Below are 14,271 nucleotides of genomic sequence, written 5' to 3' on the forward strand. Positions count from 1 at the left end.
TCTGTCAGTCTCGCTGCTCTGCTTTCTTCCCCAGGTCAGCTGCGGGCCTTTGGGCATCTGGCCGTCCCCCTGGGCCTCTGCAGTTTGAGCCTCTCGGGGGCTGGTCTCCTCTCGAGCTGCTCCGTGAGCCCAGCCTCCCGGGGGAGGTTTAGGCACCCTCTAGGTGTCCCTCACGTGGCAGTGTCAAAACAGTGGCTTCCTTTTCCTGTGTCTCCGGTTTTCTCAGGCCCGTCCAAAGGGCGGGCCCTTGGTCTGAGTCACGCCTCGCTGACATGGTCTGAGTGAAGGGGTCTCACACCCGCAGGAGTGATTAGATCAAAACACCATCTTTCTCCTTTTGGGATTCACCAGATTCAATCTGCCACAGGCCCTTAGCCCTTTAGGGAAGGCACTGCCTGGGCCCTGTGTCCTCAGTCCCGAGGGGGCTGTGCAGGTGACCAGAGGAAGAGCGCAATTGGACCTGTGGCACCACGCTGTCATACTGAATCGCTAAGCGGGAAGCTTCCCAGAAACACACAAGGTCAGGTGTTAGTCACTTTATAGACACGCCCAGTAACTTTTCTAATTAAAATGTTGATGTTAACGTTGGGATTTCCTTGAATTTTTTCGGATCTCCTCCTTTCTGGTGAAAAATCAGAAAAGATAATTTAAAAGTAAAATTACTGACTAGATGCCAGACTTTTCTGAGTTCGTGTTTTAAGGCTACGGTTATTTTCAGGTTTCATTTTGGGGGAGTTACCTCAGTTATTCATTTGCTCCCTTGACCAGCACCTGTGGAGCATCTGATGGGTGCTGTGTGCGACTGTTAAAGATCCAGCACTGGCTAATGTATGTGACGTGGGAGGGCAAACGATGAATTAATAAGATCTTGTTTACACTATTGTTTCAAGCCTAGTCTTTTACAAGAAATGATGGTATAGTTTCACTGAAATTATATTTCAGTGTAAGTGAAAGTCTTTGAGGTTTACAAAATGTTTGGGTTACAGTTTTGTAGCATGATAGGGTGGAAGGTTTGATGCTAACACTGCTACTCAACAGGTGGGGATGCTGGACTCCCATCTTCACCTCAAGCCTCAGCTTTCTGTATTAGTCGGGAATCTTGGATGAGAGAATCATCAGCTTGAACAAATAATCATTCATTTTGAGGTTATTGGGGTTCAAGTTCTAAGGGTGGGAAGGTGCCTGGCCTTCTGGAGCAGTGGGGATCGGGGCTCCAGTACTGCTGAACTCTTGTTTCTGTAGATCAGCTGCCTCTTCTCTGGGCTCATGGGGATTGCGTACAGCTGTCAGGAGGGCCAGAGTTTATTTCTTAGGGGTTCAGACTCGATCTATACTTTGAGTCCCAATTTCTGAAGTCTTCAGACCTCTTGACTGGACTGGCTTAGGCTGAATGGCTTTTGCTGGGTCCGTCTACAGATACGAAGGAAGGAGATGGATGTGGAGCTCCTGGAGAAAGCCTAGAAGGGGTGGCGCTTTACTAGGACCAGGGGTGCTAGGTGGGCCAAGCAGCAGGTTTCCACTGCATTTCTGTTTGTGAAAAGCTATAAAATAGCTTTTTCACAGAGTGGTTTTGAAGGTTAGGCAGATAGTCTGGGTGTGCCTTGCACAGCACCTGAAGCCTCAGAGGTCCTGAGTAAATCGTGGCTGGTATCACGTAGCGGGGAGCCGACACACCGGCTTTTTTTATAATTGACTCCTGTAGTCAGTGTTAAGCTCTTACTCTTAGCTAAGAAGCCGTGCTTCTTCACAGGAGAAAGTTCAAACTGCTATGTCTAGTTCCAAAGACCTGTTTTCTAGTTGTATTCAGTTTCTAATTATAGCATAGAAATGTTAATAACCTGTAACCATTTCTATATTTATGTTTTAAATAAAGTTCTATATTAAGGAAATACTCTCTTAAGTTACTTGATTAAGATGACTTGCTGAGATTGTTCTGCAAACCCACAACTTCTCTAGTAAAGAAAAAAATAGTAAGAAAAAGAAAAGATTTGCTGAGATCCATGAATTTTTCCGGGGGTGGGTGTGGGAATTAATGATTATGAAGTGATTTCAGTGTCATTTGTCTGCCCATTAAGTGTGACGCAGTTGTATTTCTTTTTCTGTTGCATTCGTTCTTTCTCGTGTTGGCTGTATTCCAGAGTTCATTGTGATCTTTTTTCCTGTTTTGTAGAAGTAGAAGCCCGTCCTCTCAGCACCCAGCCGGTTTTAACCTGACGGGCGACGCGGCTTGAGGGGGCTTGGGCTCTTAGGGACGATTTTGACAGCGCCCTCAGTCTGTTAGGAGCAGGCGAGTGTGGGAAAAGTCATTCGTCCCCTCCTCGGCTGCGACGCTGTGAGGAAGGAAGCTGTTCACTTCCACGACGTTTGTGTGTGTTCTGCCCAGCTTACGTTCGCTTACGTCTTGCTTTTGTCCTTAATGTTTTCTTCACCGTGGCTGGTAGTGCCTTTTCTTTTCTGAATTAGCCCATTTCCTAACTCTTTATAATTCACAACATGCATGCAGGAGTACTCCCTGTTGCCATTTATTATTCTGACCCTTGTTTAACCTTGCATGGCATCTTCTGGTTCACAATAATTTCCGTAATACTCTACCTGGTGTGTGAATAGGGCTGTTTATATTTAAAAGTCATAATCATGTTAAGAGACAAGACAAGCTGTGTCGTGACGAGAACGTGTCCAGAAGTCAAAGTTCATTAATTGTCATTCTTAAATGCTATTTTTTTTAAAAGAAAGGACATGATAACATATACTGGCACTTGTCTGGCTCTAAGAATCTTCTTCAATACTATGTCAGATGTTAGAGAGGAGTCATTGATTTTTGCCTTTTTAATTACATGAATAGTTAATTGGCTGATACTTAAATTTCCTGAAAAAGTTAACCTCTGTCATCACTGAATAATTACTTTACTCCTCTGAGTTATTTATAACTTGTAGGTAGAATTTGGTTAATTTGTTACATTTTCCTATTTGTGAAATTCTTGGGGGGAATATGAATTTATGTATAGATATTTCAGACCCTGATTTTCTGTGTGATAGTAGATATAATTATTGCTTGGTATCAATATTTCCACCGATGATACAATTTTGACCAATCACCCTTTTTTTCCCCCTATCCTGTTTCTTACTAATAGAAAATTTGGACGATCGTGTCCTTCAGAAGACATTTACAGAAATACCTGAAAATGGATATTTTAATGAAGAGTGTAGGTTGTATTAAACTTTACTTTGGGTGATCGTTTTTGTCCTTTTTGTGGCACCACAAATTCAATTACCGATAATGAATTAGCTAAAAATTTTAAATGAGGTGCATCTTCTGGCATCCTCTACTAAGAAATACTCAGTCGCCTCTGCTTTCAGCTCCGCTTCTTCATGGAAAATTGTCCATATCTGTCTTGTGTTCAGCTGGCTTTCTCACTTTGGTGTATTTTTATTGCAAAGCGACTTGGACGACAATGTTAGGGGAGGGCCCAGGCGGGTGGACACCAGAAAGACTTCTGCCCCTCGCCAGCCAGGCCACCTCCTCAAGCTCCCCTCCTTCATCTGCAAAACAGGGTTCGAAAGGAGTGCCTGCTAGGGTGTATTTGGGGAGTAAAAGATAATATATACACATAAGTCCACTGTGATCTAAAAATGGCTGCAGGAGCTCCGGCTGGCAGCGTGCTGTCCCCTGCATGGTAGGATGCACCTGCAGGCTCCCCATCCTGCGCCATGCCATGTAGAAAGCCCCAGCGTGCTGCCCAGGGCATGGGCACTCCCAGGTGCCATCTGTTACCACCACCATCTCAGTTCTCACAGTGGTGTGCTGAGGTCATGCTGGTTTTGTTCAGGAGAAAACAGGCTGAGCCAGATGAGGCCACCTGCCCGAGGTCACTGTAAGAGCTGCAGCCGGGGCTCAGGCGGCCTGGCCAACGCTGGCCCCTCGGCCGCTGACCACTCCCGTGCTGTGGGGGTGGTTTTTAGCCATCTCGGCATATTGAGGAATTGATTAAAACACGCTTTATTCTATACTTGGAGTATTTGTTTAGAATAGAACATCGCTTCAGTGTTTTGTTTTTAAGTCAAAGCACCCCCATCTGATGAAGCTGAGTGGTAAAGGTGGACGGAAAACCAACGTGTCTGTGACTGTCAGGGACTTTTGCAGAGGCTGGAGAAGGCTCATTGAAGGCTTAGAAATCTATGAAAATTATCTTAATGCTTTTTAATTATGCTTAAAATGGTCATTAGAATTTTAATTTCATTTAATTAACCATACATTTACTAATTATGAGATTAATTTATAAGAAAGCAAATCTGCTTTTGCGTTCATTTCTTCGACTTAACATATGTTGAAATTAACTTGACCTTCTAAATTAGAGCCCGTAATCAGATCTTCCTTTGTAGTTATTTAATTCCCATCTAGCATTGTGGGTTAAGCCAATTTTCTGTAATTTAGACCTTAAAAATACAAAACTCTGGATAGTAATCCATCATGAAATAGTTCTCGAGCTTTTACTCTGTTCTCAGCGTACAGCAGAGTGCGGTGAGTCAGAAGCACCTGGCCTGCAGTCCCCCGGTGCCCTGGGATCTCCTGAAAAGCGCAGGTGCTGCGCAATCGCGCCTCCAGTCGTACAGCGCACACTAAGAGCTTTGCATGGAGGTGACGAGTGGCGCGACCCTCACAGTCTCCCCTTGAAGAGTGGGCCGTGGCCATCACGTCTGGAGGGGTCGTGCTCCAGGTCGCTGGTGTCGTGGTATTACGTGGAACTTTCCAGGTGTGAGATGCCGAGCAGGGCGCCTCGGCTCGTGAGCAGCAGCCTCTGTGCCGTCCTGGGGAGGAGCCCCCGGGCTGGGTGACGTGCTCCCTGTGGCTGCCTGCCCGCTGGACCCGCCGGCTGCCCGCTCCACCGCCCAGGGCCCTCCTCTCTGTGCTAACCCTCGCTAATCCGTGTTCCAAGTGTTTTTTGCAGCCCTCCTTTCTTACTCTCTGATTTCAGCTTCTCCTTTTTGCCTCAAGTCGGTGTTTGCCGATGAAGTTAAGGTGCTTTGCTCAGATGAAGACCAGAGGGGCTGCTTAGCCCTGAACGGACGGACCCGGGACGGGCTTGCCCGCCGCCCTGCAGAACCCGCGTCTTGCCTTGAGCAGCCTGAAAGTGCCCGTGGAATTCCCGGTGACGCTGCTTTTCTCTTATCCTCCGGGTGCCTCAGTGTCCCCATCTCCTGCTTTCTTGGAGAATGTTTTGATGTGAAATATTGGATAAGTAGGAAAGAGGCTGTTTCGGAGCTGGTAGCAGAGATGCTGTGAGAGCCCCCCCTCCAAGGCAGGGACAGAGCAGCCGGGCGTCCGTCCTCCTGAGAGCCGCGTGGCCCCCAACTCTGTGCTCGCCGAGCCCTTGCCCGCCCCGTGGGGGTCTGGGGTCCTTCCTTTTTGCCCCTCAGTATGCTGTTTCTGAGATCCATTGTGTGGATCCCTGGGGCTCGGTTCACCTAGTCCTCTCCTGGATAACACTGCGCTGTCTGAACACACACCCTTGATTACTGGTTGTTTCCAGCACTATTTTCTATTAATTTTTAAAATTATACAAGTTGTAGAATCACAGAAAAACATGAAAAAATACAACCTTCCTATATACACCCCCATTGTTAACCCTGCCTTAGTGGGGTACCTTCGTTAACAGCTGATGAAAGAATGTTAAAATTGTACTATTAACTATTGCCCATTGTGTACGTTAGGGTGTATTTTCCCCATATACCACCCTATTAGTAACATCTTGTATTAGTGTGGTACGTTTGTTGTAATTCATGAAAGAACATTCTTATTCTTGTCCTTTTAAGTATAGTCCATCATTTACAACAGGGTTCACCGTGTTGTATAGTCATATCTTTTATCTTTCAGTTTTTATTCCAGCAACATTTATGACTTAGCTACCCCTTTTAACCACATTTGCATACATAATGCAGTGCTGTTAATTTTTTTTTTTTTTAATTTCTCATCCCCCTGCTCCCCCCGTTGTGTGCTCTCTGTGTCCATTTGCTGTGTGTTCTTCTGTGTCCGCTTGTCTTCTCATTAGGTGACTCCAGGAACCGACCCTGAGACCTTCCAGAGTGGGAGAGAGGCGATGCCTCTCTTGCGCCATCTCAGCTCCCAGTTCTGCTGCGTCTTCTCATTTTCTCTCCTCTGTGTCTCTTGTTGCGTCATCTTCCTGCGCCAGCTCTCTGTGTGGGCCGGCATTCCTGCGTGGGGTGGCTTTTCCTGCATGAGGCGGCATTCCCATGCAGGGTGGCTCTCCTGTGTGGGGTTGCCTTCCCTCGTGGGCCAGCACTCCACGTGGGCCAGCTCACCGCTTGGGCCAGCCTGCCCTCACCAGGAGGCCCTGGGCATCGAACCCTGGACCTCCTGTATGGTGGACAGGAGCCCATTTGGTTGAGCCACATCCACTTCCCCAGTGCTGTTAGTTACACTCACAATATTGTGCTATCATGACCACCATCCATTTCTAAACCTTTACAATCAACCCAAATAGAAATTTTATACAAATAAAGCCTTAACTCCCCTTTCCTTTCCCTACACCACCACTGTCCCTGGTAATCTATATGCCATGTTCTAACTCTGTGAGTTTGTTTATTCTAATTATTTCTTGACAGATAATATACTGTTTATCTTTTGTGTCTCAGCCTAATGTCTTCAGGGTCTGTCATGTTGCATGCACCAGAGCTTCCTTTCTACAGCTGAATAATAAGCCCACGTATGTATATCCCACTTTTATTTATCCATTCATCTGTGGATGAACAGTTGGTATGCGAATGTCTGTTCTAGTCCCTGCTTTCAATTCTTTGGTATAGACTAGTAGAGGGATTGCTTGGTCATATGGTAATTTAGTACTTAGCTTTCTGAGGAATCACCAAACTGTCTTCCACAGCGGTTGTTGCATCATTTTACATTGCATCAGCAATGAATGAGTGTTCCTGTTTCTCCTCATCCTCTTCAACTCTTGTAATTTCCTGTTTGTCTGTTTGTTTTTAAATAGTAGCTCTTCTAGTGGGTGTGTAATGGTATCTCATTGTGGTTTTTATTTGTGTTTCCCTGATGGCTAGTGACAGTGAGCATCATTTCATGAGCTTTTTAACCATTGTATATCCTCTTTGGAGAAATATCTCTTCAAGTCTTTTGTCTATATTTTAATAGGGTTGCTTGTTTTTTTATTAGTGAGCTGTAGGATTTCTTTATGTATTTTGAATATTAAGCCCTTATCAGATAGGTAGTTTTCAAATGTTTTCTGCCATTGAGTAGGTTGTCTTTTCACTTTTGTGATAAATTCCTTTGAGGCACAAAAGTTTTAAATTTTGAGCTCCCATATATCTACTTTTTGTTTTTCATTGCTTGTGCTTTGAGTGTAAAGTCTAAGAAACCATTGCCTACTGAAGCATCCTGAAGAAGCTGTTCTACATTTTCTTCCAGAGTTTTATAGTCCCGATTTTTATGGTTAGGTATTTGGTGCATTTTGAGTTAAATTTTGTAGATTGTGTGAGACAGAGGTCCTTCATTCTTTTGCACATGGATATCCTGTTCTCCCAGCACCATTCGTGGAAGAAGCTATTCTTTTCTGTTTGAGTACACTTGGTAGCCTTTCCAAAAATCAATTGTCTGTAGATGTGAGGGTCTGTTTCTGACCTCTCAGTTCAATTCCATTGGTCTATATATCTATCCTTGTCCCAGTACCCTGCTGTTTCGACCACTGTAACTTTGGAAATATGCTTTAAAGTCAGAAAGGGTGAATCCTCCAACTTTGTTTTTCTTTTTCAAGATGTTTTTGGCTATTTGGGGCCCCTTGCCTTTCCAAGTAAATTTGATAATTGACTTTTCCATGTCTGCAAAATAGGCTGTTGGAATTTTGATTGGGATTGCATTGAAAAAGTAAATTATTTTGGGTAGAATTGACATCCTAACCATATTTATTCTTCCAGTTCATGAGCATGGAATGTCCTTCCATTTATTGAGATCCTATTTAATTGCTTTTTTGTAGTTTTCTTTGTATTAGTCCTTTGCATCCTTGCTTAAATTTATTCCTAGGTATGTGATTATTTTAGTTGTTGTAAATGGAATTTTTTTCTTAATTTCTTCCTCAGATTGCTCATTACTAGTCTATAAAAACACAGCTGCAGTTTGTGTCTTGCTCTTGTGCCCTGCCACTTTGCTGAATCCATTTATTAGCTCCAGGTGCTTTGTGTAGTTTGGGGAGATTTTATAAATATATATAGGATCATGTCATCCTCAAATAGTGAAAGTTTCACTTCTTCTTTTCCAATTTGTATGCATTTTATTTCTTTTCCTTATCTAACCACGCTGGCTAGAACTTCTAGAAAAATATTGATTAACAGGGGTGACTGGGCATCCTTGTCTGATTCCTGAGTGTAGATAGACAGCTTTCATCCTTACACCACTGAGTATGATGCAAACTGGATTCTTCATATATGCCTTTTATAATGTTGAAGAAGTTTCCTTCTACTCCTATTTTTCTAAGTGGTTTTATCAAGAAAAGATGCCTGATTTTTGTCAGATGCCTTTTCTGCATCAATTGAGATCATCAGGTGGTTTTCCCCCTCTGCTTTATTTATCTGGTGTGTTACATTAATTGAGTTTCTTTTGTTGAACCACTCTTGCATACCTGGGATAAAACCAACTTGATTATGGTGTATAGTTCTTTTCATGTGTTGTTGGGTTTGATTTGAGTATTTTATTGAGGATTTTTGCATCTATATTCATAAGAGAAATTGCTCTGCAATTTTCTTTTCTTGTGGTAACTTTATCTGGCTTTGGTATTGGGTGATGTTGGCCTCATAGAATGAGTTAGGTAGTGTTTCCCCTATTCAAATTTTGGAAGAGTTTGAGTAGGATTTGTGTTAATTCTTGAAATGATTTGTAGAATTCACCTGTGAAGCCATCTGGTCCTGGGCTTTTCTTTTTTTTGGGAAATTTTTGATGACTAATTCACTCTTCTTATTTGTAATTGGTCTGTCGAGATCTTCTATTTCTTCTTGGGTCAGTGTAGATTGTGTGTTTCTAGACATTTGTCAGTTTCATTGAGGTTGTCTAATTTGTTGGCATACAGTTGTTCATAGTGTCCTCTTATGATCTTTTTATTCTGTGGAGTCAGTAGTAATGTACCCCCTCTCATAATTTTACTTACGTATATCTTCTTTTTTTTTCTATGTCATTCTAGCTAAGGGGTTGCCAATTTTATTGATGTTTTCAAGAATTTACTTTTGGTTTTGTTAGTGTTCTTTATTGCTTTTTTTTTTTCCCCAAGTGCGTTTTTTAAAAATTTTTAAATTCATTTTTAAAATATTACATTCAAAAAATATGAGGTCCCCATGTACCCCCCACCCCCCTCACCCCACTGCTCGCCCCATAGCAACATTCTCCTCCATCATCATGACACATTCATTGCATTTGGTGAATACATCTCTGAGCATCACTGCACCTCATGGTCAGTGGTCCACATCATAGCCCACACTCTCCCACATTCCCTCCAGTGGGCCATGGGAGGACCTACAGTGTCTGGTAATTGTCCCTGCAGCACCACCCAGGACAACTCCAAATCCCGAAAACGCCTCCACATCTCATCTCTTCCTCCCATTCCCCATACCCAGCAGCCAACATGGCCACTTTTTCCACACCAATGCCATGTTTTCTTCGATTACTAACCACAATAGTTCATGAATAGATGATCAGTAAGTCCACTCTAATCCATATTCTATTCCTCCATCCTGTGGACCGTGGCTTGATTGTGTCCATTCCACATCTGTGTCAAGAGGGGGCTTAGATTCCACATGGATGCCAGATGCAATCCTCCTGCTTTCAGTTGTAGGCACTCTTGGCTCCATGGTGTGGTGGTTGACCTTCTTCAACTCCATATTAGCTGAGTGGGGTAAGTCCAATAAACCAGAGTGTAGGAGATGAAGTCTATTGAGGCTCAGGGCCTGGCTATCATATGGTCAGTCCAGAGATTCAGATCCCCTGGGTATATCTTAAACCCCAGCATCAACTACAATTCTGGTAAAGTAACAGGAAAGGCTTGTGAAAAGAGATCACATCTGAGTCCAGCTCCATCACACAGAAACACCAACTCCAAAGAAGGGCCAACTGACATGGCAGTGCACTCCATCTGCCATGACCATAAAACCTGTGGGTCTCTGTATCTACTGTTTATTGCTTTTTAATCTCAATTTCATTTATTTCTGTTCTATTCTTTATTTCCTTCTACTTGCTTTGGGTTTAATTTGCTCGTCTTTTTCTAGTTCCTCTAGGTGTGCAGTTAGGTCTTTGATTTTAGTGCTTTCTTCTTTTTTAATGTAAGTGTTTAGTGTTATAAATTTCCCTCTCAGAACTGTTTCACTGCATCCCATAAATTCTGATATATTGTGATCTCATTTTCATTCTTCAAGATATTTACTCATTTTCCTTGTAATTTCTTCTTTGACCTATTTATAGCTTGTTTTATTTAACTTCCATGTATTTGTGGGTTATCCAATTCTCTGCCTGTTATTGATTTCCAGTTTCCTTCTGTTATGGTCAGAGAAGATGCTTTGTATAATTCGTCTTTTTAAATTTATTGACCCAACAGGTCATCTATCCTGGATGAATGAACCATGTGTACTTGAGAAGAATGTATATCTTATGTTTTGGTATGCAGTGTTCTGTATATGTCTGCCAGATCTAGTTCATTTTTCATATTATTCAAATTCTCTGTTTCCTTATTGATCATCTGTCTAGATGGTCTGTCTAGTGAGGAGGTACATTAAAGTATCCATCTCTTACTGTAGAGATGTCTATTTCTCCCTTCAGTTGGCCAGTGTTTGCCTCATATATTTAGGGGCACCATGGTTAGGTGCATAAATATTTCCGATTGCTATTTCTTCTTGGTGTGTTGCGCATTTTATTAATGATATGTCCTTCTTTGTCTTTTATAACAGCTTTTGACTTAGTCTATTTTGTCCAATGTTAGTATAGCTTATAAACAACATATGGTTGGATCTTGCTTTTTTATCCATTCTGACAATCTGTGCCTTTTGATTAGTGAGTTTAATCCATTAACATTCAATGTTATTACTGTAAAGGCAGTACTTGATTCAGCCATTTGTCCTTTGGTTTTGTGTATGATATCTTTTATTTTTTCCTCTTTTCCTTTATTGCAACCTCCTTTATAGTTGATCTTTTGTGATGTATCTCACTGATCCCTTTCTCATTTGTTTCTTTATATTTTTATATTTATATATTTTTAAAGATATTTATTTTTCATTTCTCTCCCCTTCTCCACCCCCCCCCCCATTGTCTGCTCTCTGTGTCCATTCACTGTGTGTTCTTCTGTGTCCACTTACATTCTTGTCAGCGGCACGGGAAACTGCATCCCTTTTTTGTTGTGTCATCTTGCTGCATCAGCTCTCCGTGTGCATGGTAGCACTCCTGGGCATGCTGAGCTGTTTTGCATGGGGCAGCTTTCCTTGCAGGGCACACTCCTTGCATGTGGGGCTCCCCTATGTGGGGGACACCCCTGCATGGCACGGCACTCCTGGCGTGCATCAGCACTGCACATGGGCCAGCTCACCACACGGGTCAGGAGGCCCTGGGTTTTTGAACCCTGGACCTCCCATATGGGAGACAGATGCTCTATCAGTTGAGCCAAATCCGCTTCCCTCTTTATATTTTTAAAATACTTTCTTTATGGTTACCCTGGGGGTTATATTACATAACCTGCATATATAACCTTCTAATTTGAAAAGATACTGGAATAGTTTTAGTAGCATACATGTCCTTTGCACCCATATCCCTGTTTCTCCTCTTTCTGTTGATTTTGTCCCACATTACCTGTTTATACATTGTGTGTCCATCATCAGGATATGTATTGTATATTGAGGATGCAGTACTATTGGCTTTTGTGTTTATACTTCTAGTTATACTTACTGACATTTTGTCACACTACTTCAAGCTACTCTTGCTTGTCTTTTCCTTTTAACCTGTGAAACTCCCTTTAGCAATTCTTGTAGGACAGGTCTTTTGTTGACAAACTCTCTCCGTTTCTGTTTATCTGTGAATATTTTAAAGTCTCCCCTGTTTTTTAAGGACTGTTTTGCCACATAAAGAATTTTTGGCTGGCAGTTTTTATCTTCCAGTACCTTACATATATCATATCACTGCGTTCTCACCTCCATGGTTTCTGATGAGAAATCAGCTTTTAGTCTTACTGAGGATCCCTTGTAGGTGATGAATCACTCTTCTCATGCTGCTTTCAGAATTCCTTCCTGAGAGCCCCTGCCAGAGTCCCAGAGCTGAGGCTCATGGACACAGATTGCGTTGTGTCCCTCCCCAGACCCTTGACTGGGCCCTGGGGTGCAGTGGTCACTTTGGGAGGGCTGGGGTGGGCGTGTGAGGCTGAACTTCAGGGTCAGCCGAGGGTGGGAGAAGGGAAGAGAGAGGGCACCAAGGCTCCCCCTCCCAGTGGAATGGGGCTGGACCGCGAGGACGGGGCCCGAGTTGGTGCCGAGAGCACGTGAGGGTTGGTTTTCAGAAGGTTGTAATCATCTTTGAAACCTGAGCAAAGGGCTGGCAGCGATGGCTGTTCCCTCTTTGGTACTCTTCGCTTAGCCAGACTCCTGGCAAGCCAAAACCAGATGATTCTTATGTGTCTTGTGAACGTGAAACCCACAGCTGAAGGTCCTCAGCTCAAAGCCTACAATTCTGGAGTTACTGGTGTTTCTTTTCACAACTTTCTTGGGAAGTTGCTATTGAAAAACAAACCAACAGCCAAAAGCATATCCAGTTGGGTCTTCTCCCAAGATGCTTTTGGTGAAGTTGGAGCTGGCTTGCAGTTTTTGTGTCCCCTCTTCCTGCTTGTTGCTATTCCAGCCTCGCTCTTTTTCTTACTTTTATGATTTTTGCTGTGCTTGTGCCCTGGGGCCTACCTTGCATGAAGCTAAACAGCTTCCCTGCTTAGCTTGGCATAAAACACTGAGCAGGCAGCATGTTGCTTTCATGCGTGCTGGGAGATTGAAAACTAGAAGGCTAGTCTCATTCTGTTTTCTACAGAAGAAAAATAGTGCAACTTGTTTGAACTTTTCTTTATGGAAAAAGTTAAAGGAAGGGTGTTACAACTTTTATAAATTTAAATGAAATTTAGATAACCTTCAGCTAGAAGTGATGAAGGCATCCAGAGCTTCGTATTTGGTGTAATCTGGGATTTGTTTTTCTTTCAAGGGCTTCTGATAAAAGAAACTCTTGCCATTTTGTCAGGGCGAGGGAGTAGTATTTAAATTCAGGTACAACTAAACAAAAACAGTCATTCTGTTCTCAGCTAAGAGAACTTTATACATGAATCTATACTTACAGGATCATATTTTAATTAGTGACCTTAGATGTGGATGATGAATTTGAGTGAAGATCTGAGACTGGTAGTTGTGAATGTGAGCTGGGGATTATATGTGGGTCATCAAAAAATAGCCTTCCATATTTCTTGATATTTTGACTTTTGAAAGATAAGAATAGCCCAAACGATGTACATTTCTCCATTGTTACCTAGCAGTTATTGTCATTATTACTAGGAGATGGGCACCATAGCAGTTTGATATTATGAATTCCAAAAATAGATATTGGATGTTTGTGAACTCCAATTGGTATGTTGGTATGATCCTCTGGGCTTATTAGTTTGTATTGGATTCAGAGGTTTCATTTTTACTGGATTGAGTTGTGATTAGGGCTTTGATTGGGCCAGGTCAGTGGGACGTTGAGTCCCCACCCCTTTGGTGGGCAGCGACTCAGAGAGGAGAGAGATTGGAGTTTTAATGCTGGAGCCCTGGGAAGTAAACACACAGAGAAGCAGATACGTGAGGAAGGAGCAAAGGCTGCACTAGACACGGCAGAGGTCCCCGGGAGGAGAGAGCTGATAGCCTACGCTGGCCTTGTGGAGAGAGCAGAGCAGCTGTGAGCCTGGAGAGAAACGAGCCCGGGAGAGAGGAGACTCCTTCCAGCCTACGGCTGATTTGGAAGACATGGGAGCCTTGGGAAGAGGAGGAAGCCTGAAGCCTCGTCGAGATGGGCAGTTATCCTGCTTTTATGTGCGGCAACAGACCTTGGTGAGGGAAGTAACTTACGCTTTACGTCCTGGTAACTGTAAGCTTCTTCCCCAAGTAAACACTTTATAAAAGCCAACAGATTTTTGGTATTTTGCATCAGCACCCCTTTGGCTGACTAATGCAGGTGCAGAGACAAAGCTGTAATTAGGAAAGAAGGGTATGCAAATG

General features: G+C 43.1%; 1 protein-coding gene across 1 annotated transcript in view; it reads left to right on the forward strand.

Moving 5' to 3' along the window:
- Positions 1-14,271, forward strand: part of LOC139439058 (LIM zinc-binding domain-containing Nebulette-like) — a 205,838-nt gene that overhangs the window by 187,310 nt on the left and 4,257 nt on the right. The window lies entirely within an intron of this gene.

The sequence above is a fragment of the Dasypus novemcinctus genome, chromosome 5, assembly GCF_030445035.2.
Source record: "Dasypus novemcinctus isolate mDasNov1 chromosome 5, mDasNov1.1.hap2, whole genome shotgun sequence".
Classification (NCBI taxonomy): domain Eukaryota; kingdom Metazoa; phylum Chordata; class Mammalia; order Cingulata; family Dasypodidae; genus Dasypus; species Dasypus novemcinctus.